Source organism: Heterodontus francisci, chromosome 2, assembly GCF_036365525.1.
Source record: "Heterodontus francisci isolate sHetFra1 chromosome 2, sHetFra1.hap1, whole genome shotgun sequence".
Classification (NCBI taxonomy): domain Eukaryota; kingdom Metazoa; phylum Chordata; class Chondrichthyes; order Heterodontiformes; family Heterodontidae; genus Heterodontus; species Heterodontus francisci.
The window spans coordinates 97,870,441-97,880,497 of record NC_090372.1 but is presented as its reverse complement, the minus strand read 5'-3'; positions in this window follow the sequence as shown (position 1 = coordinate 97,880,497).

The following is a 10,057-nucleotide window of genomic DNA, read 5'->3' as shown; positions in this document are numbered from 1 at the left end:
CACGGCCAATATGGAGGAGCGTAATTCATGGCTGCTACAGAATTGTTAAAACTAGCTCATCTAATCCCAAAATTCAATGCGGAAGATGTGGAAGCATTTTTTTGTGTCCTTTGAGAAACTGGCAAGGCAGCTAAAATGGCCAGCTGAGACCTGGTCTCTTTTACTTCAAAGCAAGCTAACAGGAAAAGCCCATGACGTTTATTCCTTGTTGCCAGATGAGAGTTCATCAAATTATGAACTGACTAAAAATGCTATCCTTGGGGCATTTGAATTAGTACCTGAAGCCTACCACCAAAAGTTTAGAACCCTCAAAAAGCAGCCTAATCAAACTTAGCTGGAGTTTGAAAGAAGTAAGCAGCTGTCTTTTGACCAGTGGCTGAGGGGTCTAAAAAAACAGCTCAGCTATGAGAATCTCGGGGAAGTAGTTCTGTTAGAGGAATTTAAAAACTCTCTTCCACTCTCAATAAAGACCCATGTAGAGGAGTAGCAGGTTCAGAGAGCCTGGCAAGTGGCTGTTCTGGCCAATGAGTTTGCTTTAATTTATAAGTCCGTTTCCCAGGGGAGAACCTTTTCTAATCACCCTCACAAAAATCCGAAAAGGACAAAGGATGGGAAGGTGATCTCGGTCCAGGCAGTCCTGGGAGAGAAAGGAAAGTAGAAGACACAGGGGGCCCTCCTCCAGCCAAAAAGGAAGGTGCTGTGAGCAAGAGTGAGACCCGGAGACCTGTGTGCTTCCATTGTAATAAAGCAGGGCATTTAAAAGCTGACTGCTGGAAACTAAAGGGAAAATCGGTAGGATTAATCAGGGCACACCCGCTCAGTGAAGACAGGGCCAGGAAAGCACAACAGAAGAAGCTGTGGCTTTAACTGCAATAAGAGTGAGACCCAGGAAGCGTACGGCTGCAAGTGCAGGAAAATGTAATAGGATTATCAAGGCTTTGTGTCTGAAGGGAAAGTAACCTCATATCCCTTGAGTGGGGCAAACAAGCCCATAGTGATTCTTAGGGACACAGGAGCCCTAGATCCTTTTTGCTGGGAAAAGGCCTGACCTTTCCCCCAGAGAGTGCAGTGAACACCAAAATGGTGGTGAATGGTATTGGAGGGCAGTGTATGCCTGTACACCGGGTGCACTTGGAGTGCGACCTAGTTTCAGGACTGGTGACCGTAGGGATTGTCCCTAGTTTGCCCGTGGACGGGGTTGACTTGCTCCTAGGTATGATCTGGCGGGGGTGAAGGAGGTAGCCCCCCCCCCCCTCCCAGTAGTGAAAGAAAGACCGCAGGAGGTCAGAGAGACAGGGCAGTGGTAGGAGACGGTACCCTACAGTTTCCCTAAATGTGTAGTGGATCAAGCCATGATCAAACCAGGTCCCACAAAGGAGACTGCATTGGCACTGCAGGCAGACAACCATGAGGTCTGCCTGTACGAGACTTTCTTTGGAAAGTTAGGAGACCCAGGGAATGAATTAAAGGGATTTTCCCTAGCTGAGGCTCAGCAAGCCGACCCAGTATTGTGAGCGTTAGCACAGGCTGCCCAGTCTGAAAGTGAAGCAGAGGGAGTCCCTGATTGCTACTATTTAAAGAATGAGGTACTGATGAGGAATTGGAGTTCTCCTCACAGACCTGAGGGCAAGGACTGGGCAGTAGTTCACCAGTTAGTGGTACCACAGAAGTACTGGGGAGAAATATTAAGAAGGGCAACCGAGACTACAGTGGCTGTATATGCCGGTATACGAAAGATCAAAGCCCGCATAAGACAGCAGTTTGACTGGCCAAAACTCCACAAAGATGTGGTGTATGGCAGGAGTTGCCACATGTGCCAGGTTGAGAGGAAATCTCAACCGACAGTGAAACCTGCACCCCTAAGTCCTGTACTGGTGTTAGGAGGACCCTCCAGCAGAGGGCTGGTGAACTGTAAGGGACCCCTGCTGAGAACAAAAGGGATACGCAGGCACATGGCTGGCAGAAGTTTAGAAAGAGAAGGGGAAAAAGTGACCAAGAGAGTAGGTTAAAGGAAGTCCGGGAAGAATCCCAGATGAAAGGCCCTACTGTCCGGTCAGCCAACCCCGAAAAATGTAACAAGTTAGACCCCACATCTTCCCATGTAAATGCAGACACTAGAAACACCCCAGCAGAGTTACTGCCAACATTTACAGGAACATGCAGAGACAAAGAGAGACCTCTAGGGGGCATATAAACCATGAGGGTGATGCCTCACCTTGTCAAAGTGCCACAAGAGAGTGCAGTGAAGCCTGCACAAATACCTACACGTAGGGGGTGTCCCAGAGAACAAAGGGGAGATTAACAAAGAATCCTCCCCCACAGTCAGAGAAAAAGACTCCCCTGAAGTCAAGAGCCTTTGCATGACTCAGCAAAGCACTGAGAGTTCAGGATAGACCCGCCCACTACTAACTCTCCTGGGAAAAAAAATTACCATAGCAGTAACCAAGACCCTAGGCAGTTATGGCAATGGGCAAACAGAAGAAAAGCTTCCCCAAAGAACCACATGATTACTGGGATGCCAAAAAGGGGAAATTAAAGCAGCACTGGCACCCAGAAAAGACAATTTTAATAAGCTTTAGGATTCATGAATGAATGGAAATATATGAGAGGAATGCATGTTTTTCTGTATCTTATCTCTTATATTTCTCTCAAACCTTTTAATGAAATGCACCTTTTTTTCAAATTGCATTTCATTCCCCTGGGTGTGGAGGTGTCATGCAGGGCCCCACCTACCAAGAATGAGGCATATTAATTTTGCCACATGCACATTGATTTCAAACTGTTACTGGAGTAAAGAAAAAACTTGCTTTATAAAAAAAAACACCAGACCCTTGACTGGAAGTACATTTGCACATTTACAGACAGTGCTTAAAAGGGATGAAAGAACCTTCCCAATCCACAATGGACTTTTGATTACCAGTCATTGAAGGTGGAGGAGCTAGCATTCCAGGTTTACTGCTAAGATGGCCAAATACACAAACGGACATGGTCACACCAGCTGGTCACATAACTAACCTGCTGGGCCACCTTGAGTTTTTCTAATTTGAACTTGCCACACAGTTTTAAATTGGCAGAAAGCTCCTGGCTCCTGGATTGAGAACAACTTTCTCCTGTCTGCTCTCATCACTTTCTCACCAGCTTTGGAATCAATTGAAGACACATGAACCCCAAGAGAGAAAAGTCTCCGACAGTGAATAAGGTTTAAGAAGAATACTGGGCACCAACAAAAAGCAAGAATTACCTACAAGCAAGGACTCTACAGTGAGCTCAAAGCACAGTAACAAGAAACTCTTCAGATATTGCCTCAAACCTCTCCATTTTATTTTTTTCTGCTCTTTTCTGTTTCTATTTGCATGTGTATATCGCATATGCATGCTAGTGTGGGTGTGTCATGTATCTGTAGGCGTCAACTAAATTAGAGTTTAAGTTTTAATAAATTTCGCCTTTCTTTTTGAGCCTATTTGTTCTCATTTCTTTACCTTATAATTGGAAAGCGGTGAATAAGGATTTACCAAGGGGGAGCTCAAAACACAGTTTGTTTAAAAATAAAACCCTGTTACAGTAAGACCAGGCGAAGGCTGAAAGGGAACCCCTAGACATCTTTCTCAACTGGTCGTAACAATAGATTGGAGAAGTTAGGACTGTTTTCCTTGGAGAGGAGAAGGCTGAGAGATGATTTGATAAAGGTATTCAAAATCATGAGGGATCTGGACAGAGTAGATAGAGAGAAACCGTTCCCACTCATGAAAGGATCGAGAACGAGAGGGCACAGTTTGAAAGCATTTGTTGAGAAGCAAAAGTGACCTGAGGAAAAACTTTTTCATGTAGCGAGAGGTTAAATTCTGGAATACACTGCCTGAAAGTGTGGTGGAGGCAGATTCAACTGAAGCATTCAAAAGGGAATTAGACTGTTATATCAGGAAAAATATGCTGGGTTACAGGGAGAAGGCGGGGGAATGGAACTGAGTGAAATGCTTTTTCAGGGAGCCGGTGCAGACATGATGGGCTGAATGGCCCCCTTCGGCACTGTAACAGTTCTGTGATTCAGATATTGACAAACCTGCTGAATATTTCCAGTATTTTCTGTTTATGATTCAGATTTCCAGTATCCACAGTATTTTGCTTTTGTATTGAGGATATTGCTGGCAGGGACCCAGTGAATGGTGGTACCATTGATGAATAAGGGGTGTTTTGGGAGCTTTTCTCTTGTTTGAGATGGTTATCGCCTCACACTTAGATGGCACAAATGTTACCTACCATTTGTCAGACTAAGCCTGCATGCTATCCAAGTCCTGGTGTTGGCTGAGATGGGCTACTTTATCATCGAAGGAACTGTGACTGGAACCGAATACTAAAATGATTAGCAAGCAACCCCATACCTAATCGTATGATGGAGGGAAGGTAATTGGTGAAGCAACTGAAGATGTTTGGCTCATGGATAGTTCCTTGAGGAACTCCTGCAATAATGTCTTGAGGTTGTGAATACTGGCCACCGGCAACCTCCCTTTGTTTCAGATACGATTTCAGCCATTGGACGTTTTTCCTTTTGACCTCCCCCGATGACGTCAGAACTGCTGGGACTCCATTGTGGTCAAATCCTCCATTGATGTTGAGTGTAGCTGCTCCCAGTTCACTTCTGATATTCTACTTTTGCATGAGGACTGGAGCCGATTGCTTCTGGCAAAACCCAAATGAATGTTGGTTAGCAGGTTATTGGTGAGTAGTTGCGTATTGATGGCACCTTTCATAATATTCATGATGATAGGGCAGTAATTTGGCCAAGTTAGACTAGCGTTTTTGGTGTGTGGATAGGATAACTGGCAATCTTCCACCTTGTTTAATAGATCCCAGTGTCCTAGTTGTACTGGAGCAGCTGGATCTAGAACATAGACATAGAACATAGAACAGTACAGCACAGTACAGGCCCATCGGCCCACGATGTTGTGCCGAACCTTTAACCTACTCTAAGATCAAACTAACTACCTACCCTTCATTCTACTATCATCCATGTACCTATCCAAGAGTCGCTTAAATGTCCCTAATGTATCTGCTTCTAACACCACCGCTGGCAGCGCATTCCACGCACCCACCATTCTCTGTGTAAAGAACCTACCTCTGACATCTCCCCGAAACCTTCCTCCAATCACCTTAAAATTATGCCCCCTGGTGATAGCCCTTTCCACCCTGGGAAAAAGTCTCTGGCTATCCACTCTATCTGTGCCTCTCATCATCTTGTACCCCTCTATCAAGTCACTTCTCATCCTTCTTCGCTCCAATGAGAAAAGCCCTAGCTCCCTCAATCTTTCTTCGTAAGACATGCCCTCCAGTCCAGGCAGCATCCTGGTAAATCTCCTCTTCACCCTCTCTAAAGCTTCCACATCCTTCCTATAATGAGGCGACCAGAACTGAACGCAATATTCCAAGTGTGGTCGAAGCAGGGCCTTATAGAGCTGCAGCATAACCTCGCGGTTCTTAAACTCAATCCCCCTGTTAATGAAAGCCAACACACCATACGCCTTCTTAACAACCCTATCAACTTGGGTGGCAACTTTGAGCGATCTATGGACATGGACCCCAAGATCCCTCTGTTCCTCCACACTACCAAGAATCCTGTCTTTAAGCCTGTATTCTGCATTCAAATTCAACCTTCCAAAATGAATCACTTCACACTTTTCCAGGTTGAACTCCATCTGCCACTTCTCAGCCCAGCTCTGCATCCTGTCAATGTCCCGTTGCAACCTACAACAGCCTTCCGCACCATCCACAACTCCAGCAACCTTCGTGTCATCGGCAAACTTACTAACCCAGCCTTCCACTTCCTCATCCAAGTCATTTATAAAAATCACAAAGAACAGAGGTCCCAGAACAGATCCCTGCGGAACACCACTGGTCACCGAGCTCCAGGCTGAATACTTTCCATCTACTACCACCCTCTGTCTTCTATGGGCTAGCCAATTTTGTATCCAGACAGCCAACTTCCCCTGTATCCCATGCCTCCTCACTTTCTGAATGAGCCTACCATGGGGAACCTTATCAAACGCCTTGCTAAAATCCATATACACCACATCCACTGCTCTTCCTTCATCAATGTGTTTTGTCACATCTTCAAAGAATTCAATAAGGCTTGTGAGGCATGACCTGCCCCTCACAAAGCCATGCTGACTGTTTCTAATCAAACCATGCTTTTCCAAATAATCATAAATCCTGTCTCTCAGAATCCTCTCCAATAATTTGCCCACTACCGACGTAATACTGACTGGTCTATAATTCCCAGGGTTATCCCTATTCCCTTTCTTGAACAAGGGAACAACATTTGCCACCCTCCAATCATCCGGTACTACTCCAGTGGACAGTGAGGACGCAAAGATCATTGCCAAAGGCGCAGCAATCTCTTCCCTCGCTTCCCGTAATATCCTTGGGTATATCCCGTCTGGCCCCGGGGACTTATCTGTCCTCATATCATTCAAAATTTCCAGCACATCCTCCCTCTTAACATCAACCTGTTCAAGCATATCAGCCTGTTCCACGCCATCCTCACAAATGACCAGGGCCCTCTCACTAGTGAATACTGAAGCAAAGTATTCATTTAGGACCTCCCCTACCTCCTCCGACTCCAGGCACAAGTTCCCTCCACTATCCCTGATCGGCCCTACCCTCACTCTGGCCATCCTCTTGTTCCTCACATAAGTGCAGAACACTTTGGGATTTTCCTTAATCCTACCCGCCAAGACTTTTTCATGTCCCCTTCTAGCTCTCCTAAGTCCATTCTTCAGTTCCTTCCTGGCTACCTTGTAACCCTCTAGAGCCCTGTCTGATCCTTGCTTCCTCAACCTTAAGTAAGCTTCCTTCTTCCTCTTGACTAGCTGTTCCACATCTCGTCATCCAAGGTTCCTTCACCCTACCATCCCTTCCTTGCCTCATCAGGACAAACCTATCCAGCAGTCGCAGCAAGTGCTACCTAAACAACCTCCACATTTCTGCCATGCATTTCCCTGAGAACATCTGTTCCCAGTTTATGCTCCCCAGTTCCTGCCTAATAGCATTGTAATTCCCCCTCCCCCAATTAAATATTTTCCCATCCCGTCTGCTCCTGTCCCTCTCCATGACTATAGTAAAGGTCAGGGAGTTGTGATCACTATCACCGAAATGCTCTCCCACCGAGAGATCTGCCACCTGGCCTGGTTCGTTGCCAAGCACCAAGTCCAACATAGCCTCCCCTCTAGTCGGCCTATCTACATATTGAGTCAGGAAACCTTCCTGGACACACCTGACAACAACTGCTCCATCCAAACTATTTGCACTAAGGAGGTTCCAATCAATATTAGGGGAGTTGAAGTCACCATGACAACAACCCTGTTACTTCTGCACCTTTCCAAAATCTGCCTCCCAATCTGTTCCTCCATGTCTCTGTTGCTATTGGGGGGTCTATAGAAAACTCCCAACAAAGTGACTGCTCCTTTCCTGTTTCTGACTTCCACCCATAATGACACAGTAGACAAACCCTCCTCGATGACCTCCCTTTCTGCAGCTGTGATACTATCCCTGATTAGCAATGCCACTCCCCCACCTCTTTTACCTTCCTCCCTATTCCTTTTGAAACATCTAAACCCCGGAACATCCAACATCCATTCCTGCCCCTGTGCTATCCACGTCTCCGTAATGGCCACAACATCGTAGCTCCAAGTACTGATCCATACTCTAAGTTCATCACCCTTATTTCTGACACTTCTGGCGTTAAAATAGACACACTTGAACCCTTCATACTGGCTGCAACTTTGTGGTGTCAATTGTCTAACCTTCCTCACAGACTTTCTGCACTCGGTATCTGCCTGTTCAACAGCTACCCCATCCACTGATCCGTAGCTCCGGTTCCCATCCCCCTGCCAAACTAGTTTAAACCCTCCCGAAGAGCTCTAGCAAACCTCCCGCCCAGGATATTGGTGCCCCTCCAGTTCAGATGCAACCCGTCCTTCTTGTACAGGTCCCACCTTCCCCAGAAGGTATCCCAATGATCCACATATCTGAATCCCTCCCTCCTATACCAGTTCTGTAGCCACGTGTTCAGCTGCACTCGCTCCTTGTTTCTAGCCTCACTAGCACGTGGCACCGGTAACAATCCTGAGATTACTACTCTGCTCATCCTGCCCTTCAGCTTCCAACCTAACTCCCTATATTCGCTTTTCAGGTCCTCATCCCTTTTCCTAGCTATGTCATTGGTACCGATATGTACCACGACCTCTGGCTGCTCCCCCTCCCCCTTAAGAATCCTGTGGACTCGATCCGAAACATCCCTGACCCTGGCACCCAGGAGGCAACATACCATCCGGGAGTCTTGTTCGCGACCACAGAATCTCCTGTCTGTTCCTCTAACCATTGAATCTCCTATCACTATCATTCTCCTATTCTCCCCCCTTCCCTTCTGAGCCACTGAGCCAGGCTCAGTGCCAGAGACCTGGCCACTGTGGCTTTCCTCTGGTAGGTCCCCCCCAAACCATATCCAAAACGGTATACGTATTATTGAGGGGAACGGCCATAGGGGATCCCTGCACTGTGCGCCTATTCCCTTTCCCTCCCCTGACGGTCACCCAGCTACCTTTATCCTGTAACTTAGATGTCACTACTTCCCTATAACTGCTCGCTATCACCCCCTCAGCATCCTGAATGATCCGAAGTTCATCCAGCTCCAGTTCCCTAACGCGGTCTGCGAGGAGCTGGAGTTGGGTGCACTTCTCACAGGTGAAGTCAGCAGGGACACAAGTGGTGACCCTCACCTCCCACATCCTGCAAGAGGAGCATGCAACTGCCCTAGCTTCCATCCCCTCTGCTCTATATTTCTGGTGCAGCCAGAATATGCAGACCCTGGATATTGTCAGGGTCCATTCTCTTTGCTTTGTCCAATACACTCAGTCACTTTTTAATGTCACTTGAAGTGAACGAAATTGGCTGGACAGTGGTTTCTATGATAGTGAGGATTTTGGAAGGTTGAGCAGAACACCCGTTCTGCACTTTTGGCTTCATCGCAGTTGAAGATGGTGATATTCATGAAGGCTCCTTCTCGTTAGTTGTCTGGTTGTCATCCATCATTCTTGATTGGATATGGAAAGGCTAGTCTTGCTTTGATCTATTGGTCGTGCATCTGCTTAATTCTGGCCAAAACCTGCAGATTTTGGTGCTTAGAATGCAGGACCCTGTGTAATGGCTTCACTGGATTCGTATCTCTTTCTAAGTTAGGCTTGGTGCCGTTCCTGCAATGATTTTTACAATTATCATAAATTTACTCCCAAAACCATTACTTTAAGCATTCCATTAAAGGTTAAGTGCTGAAAGGCAAATAATGAAAGCAGAAAAGAAAAAAAAATCTTATCAAAACAGTGGTTGAAGTTAGATGGAGAAAAAACTTGTTCTGCATGAAACCAGAAAGGTAAGTGCACTGTTAGTAGGACCTGGTGGCAAATTTTGAGAAGGATGTCAAACTGTCCCAGTATCAGTTGATCACTGACAGAAGCAGATGTTATGCAAATTATTAGCTGTCTGGCATTTCAGGACAATCTCTGTTCTCAGACCTGATCCTTGCTCAAACTTATTCCCACTGTAACCTACAACTGACACTGTCACTCATAACATTCTCCCAATTTCATATCCAAGCTGGCCCTACACAGCTGTCACTGAACACAAAATATATGTTATGTGCATTCATTGAAATGCAAGCTTTCACAATTTATATTGTTTAGTATTCTTGTCAGACTTATGCAGGGTATGGTCACATTGTAAATAAACCCATCAGGCAAACTGTCTGCTTCCACACACACTAATGCAAAGATAGTTGGGTAGATCCTGACTGTGTGCTTGAGTAAAATAGGTGATAGTGAATTTGCATCCCTTCCAATTTTTATATCCATTGGAGTCAAGTATGCCAACTCCATGGAAAGGTTGTTACATTGGTGTTTATTTTTGGCCATTTTAAATATTTTTTAAAAATGTGCCGAACCATCTGTAAACGCATCCCTTCAATTTCTGTGCTCTGTCCTACCCAAATTCTCCTTTATGAAAAATGCCA